This window comes from Marmota monax, unplaced genomic scaffold, assembly GCF_021218885.2.
Source record: "Marmota monax isolate L192 unplaced genomic scaffold, Marmota_monax_Labrador192_F-V1.1 WCK01_AAM20220418_F8-fsc00012, whole genome shotgun sequence".
Taxonomy (NCBI): Eukaryota; Metazoa; Chordata; class Mammalia; order Rodentia; family Sciuridae; genus Marmota; species Marmota monax.
This window is the reverse complement of record NW_026695227.1, coordinates 7,252,518-7,269,976: the sequence shown is the minus strand read 5'-3', so window position 1 is coordinate 7,269,976 and position 17,459 is coordinate 7,252,518. Positions and strand designations below refer to the sequence as shown.

Sequence of the window (17,459 nt, the reverse complement as noted above, 5' to 3'; positions counted from 1 at the left end):
AATGTAAACACTGAATCATGAATAAATTATTAAAAAAAAAGTTTGAGACCAGCCTCAGCAATTTAGCAAGGCCCTAAGCAATTTAGTGAAACCCTGTCTCAAAATATAAAAAAGTCTGTAGAAGCAGCTCAGTGGTAAAACACCCTTGGTTTCAATCCCCAGTACCAAAAAACAAACAAGCAAAACAACAACAACAACAAAACAAAACAAAACAAAAAAAACCCTCTAAACTCTAAAAGGAAATTGTTTATTAATAAAAAGAGCATTTGCTGGGCATGGTGGTGTAATCCCAGCAATTTGTGAAGCTGAGGCAGGAGGACCATAAGTTTGTGGCCAACCTGGTCAATTTTGAGAAAACTTGTCTCAAAAAAAAAAAAAAAAAAAAAAAGCAGGGGCAGGGGAGCGGGCAGGTAAGACTGCAACTCAGTAGTAGAGCACCCCTGGGTTCAATCCTAGTACCAAAAAAATAAAATAAACCTTCAATTAGTAAAATTTCAGGCAGGAGGCAGATGTTTTTGGACAAAAGAACAATTTAACAACTTATAGGTAAAATTAAGATGTCTAGCCATCCATATTCCATGTAGGTTTAAGAACCTCATGATGGCAGTGCCTCTTACTTGGCCTCTCCTTACAACTAACACTAGAAATGTACTGCCAAGTGTGTGTTTCCCATGTTTCATATCATCTGCTGCCCCTCTTTAGGCCCACTATCAGCTCTGTTTCTTTGATCTTCTGGGAATTAAACTGGTGCTAACTTGACAACTGTCTCTAGTTTAATTACCAAAAGGTACTTTCCCAAATTCACTCCAGAAAGTCACCTTTAGCCCTAGCCCCAATCCCAGTTTGGTTCACTTAAACCAGACCAAAATGTTTTTCTGGAACATTTAACATGATAATCTGACTCCATTATCTAATATTAATTTAATATGAACTCAATAGTATATAAGGTTGTTATTTATAGTGAGCCCTGAAGCGTTTTGTTGGCTTTCTCTCTCAAGGTCTTCTTTTAAAATGCAAATGCTCTAAGTGTGAATAGCACTTTCAACCCATTACACTGGGGTGTTAGTGACTTTTTTGATTGTCTTTTTTTTCCTCTGGAGGAGCTTAGGCAGGATGGTTGGAAGAGGGAGGAGGGAGGACAGGGAGAGGGGAAAGGAAAGAGGCAAAAGAGATAATTAAAATGAAGAGGAGGAATACGCATAATCAAAATTGCCAGAACTAACTATCCTGTTGATAATTTTTTTCCCACATTTTTTTTTTAAATTGGTGCATCATTGTTGTAAACAATGGCGGGATTCGTTGCTACATGTTCTTTATTCACACAATATAATGATATCCTGTTGATAACTTTTACTTTGGGGACAACACTTTACCACCTGGGGAAATATATCACATGAGTTACTTATTAATTGATATCTCTCAGGAAACCAAGGAGACCTTCATAATTTTAGAAGACATTTCATAGTATTACAGAGATGCAAGCTCTCCTACCCTTGATATGTAAGAAACAAGTTTTTTATTCACATATCTCATAGTCTCCAAGAATTCTTTAAATGTTGTGAAATAATAAAAACCTTTTCTTAAACTGTGACAATACTATACATGCCTTGGGACATGTTTGACATAGGAAAAGTATCTCCTCTAAGCTATCTAAAGGGAAAAGAAAAAAAAAAGGAATCTCATATATATAAAAAACCCAGCATCTTAGAGAACTCAAGAGCAAGATACAGACGCAGATGTCCCAATGGATTGGAATGGAGAGAAGAAAAGTTGTCAATGACCAAGGTGACACTTGGGATGTTTTTCCCTTTTCCTCAGTCTCTTCCTTTCCCCCACTCTATATTTATTATAGTCTTTAATTTTTCTTAACTTGATTCTTTTTTTCAGAAAAGTTGCTTTCTTATCTCCACTTTTATATGGTACATTATGTTGAGTTGCCAGATTTAGCAAATGAAAATACACAATGCTTGTATTTTTTCTGGCAACCCTAAAATAATACCTGGCCAATCCAGTGCCCTCATTTCCTGAGTCCACTTGACCCATAACCCAGAGATAATTTACAAGCTTCTCTGTCCTAATCAAAAGTGAAAAGGAAAAATCTGATTAGTCCATCTTGGGCTGCTGTCCAGCCCTGATCAAATCCAGTGTTTGCTGGGACTTGTAAAGCAGTCACAGGAACCCCCTGCCTCCCATAGTTGGGAATTAATGTCAGAAAAGGGGAAAGTGCCAATAAGCCAGTCCAAAATCTTATAATAAACTTAGGCTTTCAGTAAACATTCCATTATAGTTATTTTGTTGCTTCTCTTTTGGCCATTCACAACATTCTTTATATAATATTTTAATCATTTTCCTTTATGCATAGTGGCACCTAGTGACTTTTTATTTATTACCCATCACTTAAATGATGCTAATTAAATATGGGATAAAATAATCTATATTATCAGCATCAATAGCACTGATAGCTACAAGTCACAGTATCATCAATCCACTTGGGGTCATAATGTTATAAGAAGCAGAGCATGGAGGGAAGGAAATTGAACTTGAATTACATGACCTAGGCTTGAAGACACATGATTTAGGTTTAAATCCTAGCTCTACTTGCTACTTGCGGTGATGCCTTAAGTGTTTCATAACCTCTTTTAGTTTTGGTTTCTATAAAACAGGGATAAATATGCCTGTTCTGGCCACTTGCCAGGAACATTAATCAAATGAGATAATGTATGTGAAAGTGTTTTATAAACTATAAAACATTTCACAAACATAAGATTATTCTTCTTATTGTTGCCCAATAAAAGATGCCCAATAAATTATATGTATATTCAAGAAAAATATCATTACTATATTAACATTTATTATCAGCTAAAGGTATAAAGATAGAATTATTCAAATAAAAATACAGTCTCCTGAAGTGACTATCACTATATGTACCAACTTTAAAGACAATATTATTCTTATTACTTATTATTTTTTAGTGCATAATTTAAAAGCACACTGAGCTTGGGAAGAAACCTACCATCACAACAACAAAATATGGGTATCAAAGCCCTTGTGGTTTGGCCTTTAACATCTTTAACCCGCATTGTTACAGGTAAGATCTTTGAAGCTTTCCCTGTTTAATGTCCATGCTTGTGCCACTGTCTCATCTCTTATTCTCATTTTGTTATAATCTCCATAAAGCATTACTGTTCATTCATCTCTTGCATCACATAGAAATTTTAGTATCAGTATATATACTCTCTTCTGATTTCATTTTTCTCCATGATCTTAAGCATCTTCATTTAGGGAAAATGAGAAACAACTGTTCTTCACAAGTGGTGGGAAACCTGCGGAAAAGCAAAGGTTTCTTGACTGCTGAAAATGCCTTCCTTTTTGCTGCTGAAAATGCCTTTCTTTTTGCAATGAGTATGGAACATATTGGTCCTGTCTAGTGATTTCCAGATCTTAATGGGGGCATGGCATACATAGGTACCCAATGAATGATTATTGAATGGAAAAATTGATTACAGCTTGATTAAATTATTATATGTTCAAGTAGATCAATATCTTTCTGTTGTTAGTCATTTAATCATCTAAAAATGACATTACAAGGATTTTGACCTTGAAATTATCTATGGATACAATTCCTCAACTAGCCATTGAACAGATTAATTAATATTATAATTATTAGAAATAATAATTAGAAATAATTATTATTTATTTTTGTGGTGCTGGGGGTTGAACCCAGGACCTTGTGCATGCAAGGCAAGCACTCTACCAACTGAGCTACATTCCCAACCCTAGAATAATATGTTTTAATCAAATACTTTTCATTTGCCTTATTTGAGAAATACTTGTCAATACACATTTTGAATAGTGATAAGGCAATATCTATATCCTTTTTTGTATGAATGTGTTTTTTTATTATTTGAAATGTTAAAGTCAACTGAATTCATGTCTAAAAAAACTGAGTTGAATTTCAAGCCTGTGCTGTTATGTTTGAAATGATTCACCAAAAAAAAAAAAAAAGAAAAAGAAAAGAAAATAAAAGAAAGAAAGAAAGAAAGAAAAAAGAAAAGAAAAACAAGCAGACTATTTCCAGGCAAGATTTATGTTTACAAGTTGTGGAATGATTGCTTATTTTAACCGTGAGATTGATCTTGGGGTGATGAATTTTTAAAACAAGATGAACTATGGCCAATTACATCTAGAGACACAGAAAATGAGTTAAAAAAAGAAAACCTAGGAAGGATAAAGTTGCATCAAGGGGCAGGTTTTAATATGAAATTGAATCACTAGTTATTATTCTGTTTCTTTTGTTGGAATCACAGATCTTGTAGTTAGAATATTTGAACTAGTTAATATTATCAGGTTTGCTCAGATGGTTACTGCAGAGTCTCTAATTACTCATCATTTCATGATGTTTTATTTGTTCCACATTATTGCTTACCATCACTATTCAGGTTTATAGGAATCTGCCCTTTGTTTATAGCATCAGTTTTCTTTCCTTAGTCCTGAAAATCTATCTGCACTTTGTTGCTTTCCTTGGTGACTTGTTTCTTGCTTATGTCCCAAGTTTCTGCCTAACTGGTTGGAGGAATACTTCTGGGCTTGCCACTGTAATTTGTTTAATCAGGTCCAGGTCATGGGAACAGAACAATGATTCTAAGAATGATTTGCCCTCAGCTGAGGTCTGGCCACCCTAGAGATTAGACTTCACATTATGGGAGCCACAGCATCCTGTCTCAAAGCAGGGGATGTGTAGCCCTGAGAAATCATTTTGGGAAAAAATCTGGGAATTAACCTGGAAATGAGGGAGCTGATGGATAGACTGAAAAAAAAAATCTTTTTATGATCCAATGGCAATTGCAATGGTCAGACCCTACCTCAACTGTCTTGCCTTAGTTAAAATCAATATAGTATGTTTTTTTTTTTAATTGTTTCTACTTCATAAGAAATCACAGTCATGTATCAGTCAAATCTTTTCTTCTCAACTTTTTATGTAAAATTTCACTAAATTGAGTTTGGGATTGTAAATATTAATTCATTTATTAAAATAAAATCTGTATAGAGAGAAAGAGACATAACCTTTAAAAAAAATCTTACATTATAGTAAAAGGGACATTTTGACACTCTACAAAGATGTCTATTTACTGAAAACAAAGGCAGAACATTAGATTAATGGCACAGTAACCTAAAAACTCTACCCTCATGTTTGTTTACCACACCATAGACTTAGTAATTGCATAAATATATTTATTTTGCCTCCCATACTGAGGTTTTATAAAATTATATCTGAGATCATTTTTGGTCCCATTTGAAGCTGGAAAATAAAAGCCTTCCATAGAAAGTAATTAAAGTTTTTTATTTATTTTTTTCTCACATACTTTTTTCATAAAGTATAACTTGCTGACCCCAAATGGACTTGGAGGACAGTGATGGGTAATTACTTAAACGGAGGCTGTGGAGCATGCAAAGAAAACCAAGCTATTGAAGTATGGTAGTATTCTTTGGATATAACAATTTTAAGTATATATATATATATATATATATATATATATATATACACACACACACATATATATATACTCACTTAAGTAGGCTCACTTCAAAATACTATTAAGATAAACCTTGCAACATGAATGGGATCCCTAATGACTGACTTATGGATTGTTACAAAACCAACTCAAAACACAATATTTGGAAAATCTGGTCTCTATTGGGCAATACAGCCAAGGGGGTTGGGGGAGGGATGTGGTAAGAAATGAGGTTCTCATTAACATTCTCAAAACTTCAGTGGCTAGAAGAGAAAAATAAGTCTTTTGTATCCTTATCATATTTGTGTAAAAAAAAATTACTGTTCTAAAAAAATTGTGCAATAGAGAGTAGTCATAGCTAGAGCTTTAAAAGATTGCAATACACAGGACATGTATGTCATTTAATTATGTGATTTACCTGTTCAGACATGTCTTTGATATCCCTGAGTATTCATCAGAAGTTCAAATATAATTTTAAGTACTTAGCAACATGCATATATAGCATTTGCATAATTACATTTTTGGTAGGTAAAGTAGAACAGTAAGATTTGTTTTAGATAGATGCATCTAAAATAAACGGCATTTTCTCAAATTATGTTTCCAATTGTTACTTTTTAGCTAAAAAAAAAAGAAATAAACTTTGCCATTAAAAATCTGTTTCCTTTTCACACTAATGCTAATATTTTAAATGTATTTTAAGCAATCAGGTTTTGTCATAATGTATGCATGTTAATTGTTAACTTATAAGCACATTGAGACGAATTTGAACCTTTTTTTCCCCTCATTTAGCAACATTTCAAGGAATTAGTATGTGCATAAATTTTAAAATCTCCTCTCCTCCTTCACCTTTTACTGAATTGGTTTAGTTCTCAATATTAGAGTATTTGCAGTTCACAAAGAAAGTAGAACAAATAATTAAATATCTATGTATTGTGGGAACAACCAAAATTCAAAATAAGGATAGAGAAGCTTCTAGGAGCCTTCTTTCTCTCTGACTAAACCTGCCACACCTCGTCATGAAAGGACAAAGTTCAATGGGTGAACAAGTACAAGCTTTTCTTAAAGTAGTGGCTCACAGATGTTTTTCAGTAACTCTTTGACAGCAACATGCTGCACACCTCATTCCCTTCACTAATAAGTGTTTTTCTGAAAGTTACTTATGAAGTAGTTCATAAGCCAGTCCCTTACTAAGTTTCAAAACAAGGGAAGACCCAAACCTAACAGTAGTTTAGTGCTCTAAGATTATAAACATGAAGACTCTTAGGAATTATCCAGTAAGCTTCACTGTGATAGGACAATGCTTGAATATAAGAAAATGGAGAAAAACAAATCTCTAATACTCTTTGGATGACAAAAGGGAAAAACCATATAGAAATAGCTGTGTTTTAAAAAAAAACTTTATTTTAGTTATTTTAATATTTTTTTAGTTGTAGTTGGACACAACACCTTTATTTTATTTATTTACTTTTAGGTGGTGCTGAGATCGAACCCAGCACCTGCTAGGTGAGTGTTCTGTCACTGAGCTACAATCCCAACCCCTAATAGCTGTGTTTAAAACAAACAAACAAAAAAAAGGTTAATAATACTATTATGAGGTAACCTAGGATTATAGATCTTGAGACTTCTAGGTTATTATTATTATTATGGTGGTACTGAGAATTAAACCCAGGGGTGCTCTACTACTAAGTTATATCCCCAGCCCTTTTTAAAAAAATGTTTGTATTGAGGTAGAGTCTTGTTAATTTGCCCAAGCTGGCCTTGAATTTGTAGTCATCCTGACTTAACCACCCTACTAGCTGGTATTACAGGTCTGCACCACCATGCCCAATTTAATTCTAAATTCATAGTGGTTGGAAAAAGAAATAAAGTATTCTACACCACCAAGCATTCTTATCTGCAACAACTTTTTTAAAATTTTTTTAATTTGGAGTTATACTGATTGTGTATTCATACATAAGCATAGGAAAGTTATGTCCAATTCATTGCACTCTTTCCTATTCCTATCCCTCCTCCCTTCCCTTCATTCCCCTTTGTCTAATCCAATGAACTTCTCTTTTTCTGTCCCCCAACCCCTTACTATGTATTAGCATCTGCATATCAGAGAGAACATTTGGCCTTTGGTTTTTTGGGATTGGCTTATTTCACTTAGTATGATAGTCTCCAGTTCCATTTCCTGGCAAATGCAATAATTTCATTCTTCTGTATGGCTGATATTCCACTGTGTATATATACTACATTTTCCTTATCCATTCATCTGTTGAAGTGCACCTATCTTACTTGCAACTTCTTTATAAAAGGTGAAAGGTGAAATTTGTCTTAGGTTACCATCCTCCTTTGTTTCAGTAGGATTCATATTTCATGAGTCAAATACTATACATTAAGTAAATAACATTTTTAAGTTGGATACTTGTAAATTAAGTACTCATCATTACCCTGAAAGAAGCCATTGGTAAAGTCATCCAAAAATAGATCCCTAAGTTTATTGCGTCTTCTGGAGACGCCAGGTTTATCAGGAGATTTTAATTATATGGCTTGGCTCTGCTTTCTCTAGCTGAGCTTGAGATAGGGGTTGGAAATATGGTACTTGTGAAGGAAAAGAGATGAAAAAAGAGAAACTTTGGTCTAAAGATGAAGGGAATTCTGTGAACCTGCTAACAGACCAAGGTCCGAAGAAAGAGTCTATCAAGAAATTTCCTGTGGAAAGGCATGTTCCTCGAGGTTCTAGGGTGAGCAACTTAATCAACATTCATGTTTTTCTTTTCTTTATTATAATCCTTTACAACTTCTTCAAACCTTAGTAAAGTATACTAAAACATTGGTTTGCAAGCATTTTCTGAATTCAAGATGAGGGAAATCCACTTCTATGCTTTTATAAAGTTCATTAGGTACACTTTGGAAGACCAAGGAGCCCAGAGAGCTTCAGCCATTGTCATCAGTGGAGAAATCTACAGCAACAGCCCAGAAGGAGTTGACCCAAAACACTCAGGATGGATTCGTGAAACATGTGAGAATTTACTGAGTGTCTTCATAAAATCTGGGGAAGGGGCCATACTCCCTGAATTCCTTTGGATAGAATCTCTGATCCTTCATTTTAAAGAGAAGGGTGATCCAGAAAGACTAGAAAAGTTGTTATGCAATTCATTTAAGAAATTAATTCTTATGTTGCACTGATTAACTAGTATCTGACCATAAAGTAAGAAGATAATGTCAGCCAATTCCAGAGCAACTTAGATGATAAAGAGAGGAAACTATCAGTATTAAAATCTATTACCTCTCCAATAAATGTGACACACCTTTAATATTGTATAGGAACATTTACAAAAAATACATAGACATACAAAGAGAATAATTTCAAGTCTACATTAATGAAAATGATAGATCCTTGTAAAGTTATACATGCCTATAGTCTTGGCTACTTGGGAGACTGGGGAGGGAGGATTGCTTGTGCCAGGAGCTCTAGTTGCTCAGTGGGCAAAACAGTGTCAAAAATAAATAAATAAATAAAGCCAGGTGGAGTGGTGCACACCTGTAATCCCAGTGACTCAGGATGCTGAGAAAGGAGGATCACAAGTTCAAGGACAGCCTCAGCAATTTAACAAGGCCCTAAGCAGCTTAGTGAGATCCTGCTGCAAAATAAAAAATCAAAGGGCTGGAGATGTAGCTCAGTGGTAAAGTGCCCTGGGTTCAATCCCCAGTACCTAAATAAATAAATAAAATAAAATGACTCCTCTTTGCTCATCATGGTGGGAAATGCCAAGAAACAAAACAAAACAAAACAAAAAACCTGGAAAACACATCCCTGCCTTACCATTATAGAGCTTAATTTGCATTATAAGTAGAGAGACACATTTGAGAGAACAAAGAAAGCATGTGCAGAAATTTATACTTTAGTTTTCAGACAGGACACACCTCCTTAATCAATGGTGACAAGAAAGGCAGGATGTGGTGACCACTCTCAGACCAGTTTTGGGATGAGTTAGAGGAGCAGGCAGTACTAGTTCTTCAGAAGAACTATTGAAATATCGTGGGATGCAAGTGGGCCTTCTACTTTTCAGACTTCAGCAAAGGTGGAAACCTTGTTGCCTTTTTTTTTTTTCCAGAAGACTAGAGATACTCTAGAGCCATACTACTTGACTTCACACTTGAGCGAGTTACTTCATTCATCCTCTTCTTTTTCTCTAGAAGTTACTGTATTTTCAATCACAAGAATCCATTTAAATGAATCACTAAAGAGGTATTGTTTTAAGACTTGCTTTGAATACTTCCCCCTAGGCTTTGATGAGTTCTTTTGTGATGATTCTGGATGATAATAGGCTTCTGCCTACTCTGGATTTATTTTAGAATTAAAATTTGTCTTGGTTAAGAGGAATGGAATAGGATTATGTCAAGATGGCTTTCCTTCTTTATAATAAGGTCAGGTCTGATCATCCAAGATCTAGGGTACAGATGGGCTTGGGGGACATTTCCAGGTTCATTTGTTGCAAATATATTTGTTATAGACTAGTTGTACTTAGAAGAGTTGGTAGGTCTGCACAGTACTTTTTACAGCATACAACCCTGTGACTTTGCAGTCTCAAAGTATGAAGTAAGCAATGTTAGAAAGAGAACCAATAACTATTTTTAAAAATATATTTATTGTATTTTTTTAGTACTGGGGATTGAACCCAGGAGCGCTTAACCACTGAGCCACAACTAGTGCCCTTATTTTTAAAAAAAAAATGTTTTATTTAGAGACAGGGTCTTGCTGTGTTGCTTATGGCCTTGCTGAGTTGTTTAGGGCTTTGCTGAGTTGCTGAGGCTGACTTTGAATTCTTGATCCTCCTGCCTTGGTCTTCAGATTACAGGCATGTGCCACCGCCCCTGGCTACCAATAGTATTTCTATGCTGACAGATAAAAGACAGAAACTGTGCTGTTTAATTGAGAAGCTTCATAGAACCATATTGATGTAATAATACTAGTAGCAGAATTCTATAACCCTAAATGGATTCTTTGAGATCCTGAACTTTTGTGTGCATGCATGCTTGTGTGTGTGTATGTGTGTGTGTGTGTGTGTGTGTGTGAGAGAGAGAGAGAGAGAGAGAGAGAGAGAGAGAGAGAAGGTTTTGCTAAGTTGTTTAGGGCCTTGCTAAATTGCTGAGACAGCCATTCTCCTCGTGCCTCAGCCTCCTGAGTCACTGGAAGGCCTGCACCACCACACCTGGCTAGAACTTCCTTTTTTAAAAATAACTAATGTTTAACTAAAAACTAAAATATTTAATTTTCTTTCTTAAAAAAATAAAAGGTTTTATGGTGGTAAAATTGTTCTGTACTACATTATTTTTTCTGACAATTAGTTTTTTCTGTAATACATGGTTTTTTGAGCTGACATTAAAATGTGAACAGCAAAGAAAAGAAAGCTAAGAGAAAGGGGAATACTAATATAATAAAAGAATAAGCACTATAAACCCCAGCGGCTCAAGACGCTGAGGCAGGAGGATCACGAGTTCAAAGTCAGCCTTAGCAATTTAGCGAGGCCCTAAGCAACTCAGCGAGATCCTGTCTCTAAATAAAATATTTTTTTTAAAAAAAGGGTAGGAAATGTGGCTCAGTGGTTAAGCGCCCCTGGGTTCAACACCTAGTATCAAAATACTGCATAGGAAAGGGCTACATATAGAAAAGTGCCCCACTTTTTAAAAAGTATAATTCTTATATATTCACTTGGAATATTTCAGTTTAGAGTTCCAAGAACTGTACAAACATTCAACCTGCCATTGTTTAAATTTGCTTGAAGATAATGCTATCCTTAGTCTTATAAATGGGCAACATATACTGAGGAGTAAAAAATAGATTATTTTAAGAAACAAAGTCAGGATTTCTAACTCTTGGTTCTCGCTGCAAGACCCTCCCTCCTCTGAAAAAGTTCCAACTATTTAAAATCTTCAATCTAGAATTATAATTGGGAGAAGTCCCCAGAAAGAAGTCACCTTTGGCACTATACACTTACCATAGCTAGGGTAAAATTTTACTTTGATTTGCATTCTGCCACTTTTATTTTGAGATGACATGTGAGACTGCAAAATTCAAAAATTTGCAAAGAGGACAGTTCGGTTACAATTATGGTTTAGATGTGAGGTGTCTCCCAAAAGCTCATGTGTGGGACAATGCAAGAAGGTTCAGAGGAGAAATGATTGGGCTTTGAGAATCTTAATCCAATCAGTGAATTAATCCCCTGATAGGGATTAACTGAGTGGTAACTGTAGTGGTAAGGTGTGGCTGGAGAAGGTAGGAATTGGGAGCATGGCTTTGAGGCATATATTTGTATTTGGCAAGTGGAGATCTCTCTGCTTTCTGATCATCATGTAAGCTAGTTCCCTATGCCACACTCCTCCTCCATGATATCCTGCTTCACCTTGAGCCCCAAGGAATGAACTTTGAAATTGGGAGTCCTAAATAAAACTTTCCTTCTGTATAGTGGTTCTGGTCAGGTCTTTTAATCACAGCATTGAAAGAGCCGACTAAAACAGTTACCTTGTCTATCTTTCTTATGTGTTATATTCAAAACCTTCGAATTTCCATTTCTTTGAGACTCTTGAACCTAAGAAATTTTGTCTGCTGAGAAGTTTCTCCCTCATAGATAATTTTTATGTCCAGAACCAACTTGATATCACATGGTTGTGGATGACTGGACTGATGAATAAGCCACACAGTGTTAAGATTAGGCCCTTTGCTGTTCCTTTGCTTCTCAACCCAAGTGTTGAATGGACTTCGAAGCAGCAGATCACTTGTAGTTAGAGTCACCTTAGTGCATAGTGGACACAAAGTGCTCTTTTGCCTACTTTAAAGTCTCAGGTCTAGCAGAAAAACAGAAAAAAAAATGGCAATTTATTTGTATGCCCCTTAGCATCTCAAAGGTCTGTGCTGAGGCCTTTTCTCTTGGTGAAAGTTTTCTTGGTCTGGATAAAGAAAACTATGTCTGTGTAGTACATTATTACAGCCTGCATCTTATTGCTGCCCCTCCTCTTGCTAAGACCTAACTGGCTGGCACATTTGTTTATAAGACTGACTGGTGAGTTTGCATACCATTGCAAGGTTCAGTTGGTCTTTGCATTTTTGCTGAGTGGTCCAAGTAGTTGAAGAAGTGTTTCCTAGAAACTACCTACAAGTACTTATAAGTAGAGCTCCTCACTTCTATTGAAACAATGCCTCCATAAATTATAGTCACTATTCTGCAAGAACAAAAAATTCAAAATTTTCTCCCAGGCTGTAACAGGCAAAGCCATCTGCCCATCTGTTACCTTGACTAATCCAAGCCTTTACAAACCAATGAGGTCAAAATATTCTACCATATAGAACAATCTAAAGCCCTCAGCCACCTGACCCAAACCCATCAAAAGTATTTCTGTCTTTGGTCTCCCCAACCCCCATCCTACTTCTTTTGTTTTACTTCTCAGCATTAGCAGCCAATTCATCAAATTTGGGGTTTCTCTGAACGCCACCAAATAGTGTCTTTCTTCCTCTTTTGGATTTTGAACAAATTGAGAAGTAAGGTAAAAGAATATGATGAAATGTTCAAACATTGCTATTATTATCCATAAAGGCTTAATTCAAGAGCCAAACAGGGGGCTGGTTGTATAGGTGTATAGTGGTGGAGTTCTTGCCTAGAATGTTCAAGACCCTGAGTTCAAGATCCCCAACAGAAAACACACACACACACACACACACAAAACAAAACAAAACAAAAACCCAAATGGACTTTTTCATCCTGAATAAAAGTGCTGGGCTTGGAGTCCTCCTGAATTGTTTTAATTTGCTATACTTTTTGGGAGTTAAGAAGACAATGGTACTGGTTCTCCTTGTGAATATCAGATTAGCTCTATCATGTTGTGCTGTTTCATGATTCAAATAAACCTTATTTTGTTCTGTTAATTTGGGATTCAGCAGGAATTCAACAGATATACATTAATGGAATCTGTCCTTTCTTTCCTTAAGAAGTTGAGGCTATAGCAGTTCCATGTCTCAGGCTCAATCCCCAGTACCACAGCAACAACAAAAAAGTAGAAGTTTAGGCTGTAACAACCTCCTACTGTTAATTATAGAAGCTTTGTTTCATTTTTCCAGAAACACTGGTTAGGTCTGTTTTAAATCAGCAGCCAATCAGCTTAGTGACTGCTGGTAAACATGAGCCCTGTTCTGCTCCAGACCTGGTTAAACATCATGAGGAAGTGGAGTGGGATTTTCAGCTTGAAAGATCAGGTTTTGTTGTTGTGGTGGTTGGCAATGGTGTCTGCGTGTGTGTGTGTGTGTGTGTGCGCGCGCGCAAGTGTGGAAGTAAAGAAGAAAGTAGTTTATGGGAAATTCTCTTTTTTTAGTAGCAAGAACAGAGCTACTGTCACGGAAATGTGCCCTTGGCTAGCAAACATGTGAGATAAAATTAAAGGCACTGGCTGAAGATTTTACTGGGGAAACAGGGAAAGAATAAGAATATAGGAGGAAAATAATACTCTGAACTAGAAGAATGCCACATATGGAAAAACAAACATCTGACACTGAAAATTTGTAATTTGTTAAGAAAATGTGACCAAATCTTTTCTAAATAGAAAAAAAATTAGAAGTTCACAAACAATAGAGCAATAAAAGCAGTATTCATTTTACAGAAATGCTGAACCAGGTGTTCTTCCCCCCGCCCCCCAACAATGAATGGCCCAAGGGATTTTGTACAACTGTGTAGTTTTAAAAAGACAGCTTTTTTTTTCTTTAACTTGAAAAATGAACATAATAAAAAGGGTTTTAAAGCATATTGTTATTTTTACTTTCAGTGAATAAAGATTTTTCTTTCCAGATGTGAGCCTTTATCTTAAGTGAAGTCACATTAATTCACAATCAATAATTATACCTAATAATAGAAAAACATATGGTAAAATTAGCTGCGGTTAATTTATAACTTGTTCCTTGGAAAAAGCTATCCTTTTAAGTTAGTTTTAGCATTAAAATAGGATTATAGGGGCTGGGGATGTGGCTCAAGCGGTAGTGCGCTCGCCTGGCATGTGTGCGGCCCGGGTTCGATCCTCAGCACCACATACAAACAAAGATGTTGTGTCCGCCGAAAACTAAAAAAAAAAAAAATTAAAAAAAATAGGATTATAAAGAAAGACTAAGGGAGAAATAAGTTTTCCAAATTGAAACTTTCCATCTCCATTCATAACTCTTTCACAAAAAACAACTTTTAGAAAAAATATTGGCAATTCAAATTAACAATTCAATTTGTGGAAATTAATTCTTGTTGCAATTAAATGTTCTTTACTTTTCCAAAAACATGGTGACCACCAAGTTTGAATTATCTACGGGAAGTAAATGAGATATAATTGAAATCCACAGATTATCAAACCGATAGTTTTTGTTTTCTTCCATATAAAATTGTTTTAAAAACTGATAAATAGGAACAATTTTAACACTTTTCTTTATTGGGTCGTAATAACATTAAAAGACATAATGCAACATCAACCCAAGTGTTTTTTCTAAGGTTGGAAATAAGCTTTACTAACAAAACAAAATTGTACTTCTGTACATTAGGAAAATTTTGGATTGATTAAACTTAAGCTGGTTTTTCTCTTTAAAATATTGCAGAGGTTTTCATATGCTGATAGACGTTAAATGTATATTTAAGAGGAAAACATTTTTACCCCATGACTTTTTTTAAGAGAGAGAGAGAGAGAGAGAGAGAGACAGAATCTTTTTTTTTTTTTTTTAGATGGACACACATAATGCCTTTATTTTTTTTTAATGTGGTGCTGAGAATCGAACCTGGGTCCCGCCCTTTCTAGGCAAGCGCTCTACCGCTGAGCCACAATCCCAGCCCCAACCCAATGACTTTTATTCAATTGTGGAATATTTATTCTCAGACTATTTCTCAGGTTGAGCAACATGCACAGTTTGTAGCTGTCATGTTATTTTCATTTAGAAGTCGGTGAACCAAAAAGAAGGAACTTAATAACATGCAAACTTAATAATCATTGTCAGGTGTGGTCGTATTTAGAGCCACTTATCAATATCCAGTTTCCCTCTCCTTCTCCACATATCAAATACTGAATTTTCTAACCAATGAGTTTTCAGTGGAAATGGTATAAGTAATTTCTATCCTGGATCATTTACATACCAAAGCATACTACTTAGAGTGTCCTTGACTACCCTAACCCCACCACTCTTGGCAATATTCCAGATGATGGCTACTTATCAGCCTGGGTCTCAGAATAAGAAGAACATAGAGTAGAGGAAAGAAGAGCAGATCCTCACAACTGACTCTTGATTGGCAAAGGGCAATTAAGCATAATTAATAAATCATAGGCAAGAAAAAAATATTGACTATTTTCAGCTGCCAAGATTGAGGGTTGCTTGTTGCCACAGCATAACTCAACTTATACTAACTGCTATGCAAAATGATCAAGAGTAAGTTGTATTTTTTAAACTGGAAAATAAAATCTTCACTGTTTAGTAAAAGAAAAAAGCTAGGTCAGAATCGGACTTTAGTCAGTGGTTAGACAGGTCAGAGCAGAGAAGGCAAGGATCCAGAGACTGGGCAGATCCACCAAGTTGGCACAGATGGTCACACAGGAGGTGCCAGCAATAGAATAAATCACCAGGAAAACCATGAGACAGTGTCTCAGTAGGAGTTACTTATGACTGCCAAGGAGGCCCAACATGACCTGGGGTTTTTGGAAGGCCCCAAAACTGAGAGTTTGATTCATAAATAAACAAAAGGAGAGCCCATTTACTAGAAAAATGTTTGATCATTGTTCAAGCAGATTAGATGATTAACCCACTGCAATTGAGCTTATTAGATATTCTCTGACTAGCACTGTCCTTAATTTCAGAGCTCGGGTGGAGCTGATCTACAGATGAAAATTAAGTGGCTCAAAATTACAATAGCAGAAAGGAGCCAACTGAGTCATTACAAATTGAAATTTTTGTGAATGCTCTTTGGGAATAGGAGAATAGGATTTTGAAATAGGTTATTAGAATAATGAGTTTCTCTTGTCCTTGTACCTGTTAACTAAACTATCTGGTTTTGACAGGGTCATGACATTTTCTTCTTCAACTTTAGGATATTTTGTAATATATTCTGTCCAAAGAACCCTTTCTGAACTTCTAGTTGCACTCCTACAGCTTTTATGGAAATTGGGCAGACTTGACAAAATAGGCCATATATGACATAGTTGTGAGGGCATAGGTATTCGTTTTCTAGGGCTTCTCTATTGAAGTACTGCAAACTGGGTGGCTTAGCTAAAAACAAATTTATTGTCTCACAGTTCTGGAGGCTAGAACTTCAACATCAAGGTATTAACAGGTTTGGTTCTGTCTGAGGACTCTGAGGAAGATCTGTTCCAGCCCGATGTCCTCGCTTCTGATCGTTTTCTGATAATCTTTTGTTTTCCTTGGCTTGTAGAAGCTTCACCCTGTCCTCTTCTGCCTTCATCATCATCTCCTCCTCTTCCTCCACTTTCTCTTCTTCTTTTTTGGTACTGGGGATTGAACCCAGGGAAACTTTACCACTGAACTATATCCCTAGCACTTCTTATTTTTTATTTAGAGATAGGGTCTACTGAGTTCCTGAGGCTGGCCTTGAACTTGCAATCCTCCTGTCTTAGCCTCCCGAGTCAGTGGGATTACAGGCATGTGCCACATGTCCAGCTGCCTTCATCTTGATATGACCATCTCAGTGTGTGTGTGTGTGTGTGTGCACACACGTGCACATATCCAAGGATAGCCAATTTTCCCCAGTTAGATTAGATTAGGGGCCTGCCTCATTTTTATTAAGATCTCATCTTAAATAATTACATCTTTGATGACTATTTACAAATAAGGTCACATTCTAAGGTACTGGAGATTAGAACTTCAATGTGTGAGTTTTGAGGAGACACAATTTAACTCATAGCAGCACATATCAAAGGAGAAGTTGTTTAAAAATGTAA

The 17,459-nt window shown here is 35.8% G+C and overlaps 1 long non-coding RNA gene across 1 annotated transcript in view; it reads left to right on the top strand.

Annotated features, from left to right (window-relative positions):
• Positions 1 to 17,459, top strand: part of LOC131423862 (uncharacterized) — a 52,973-nt gene that overhangs the window by 20,089 nt on the left and 15,425 nt on the right. The window contains exon 4 of the long non-coding RNA XR_009225960.1: positions 2,973 to 3,088. This is a non-coding gene — a long non-coding RNA (uncharacterized LOC131423862). The remainder of the gene's footprint in view (positions 1 to 2,972; positions 3,089 to 17,459) is intronic.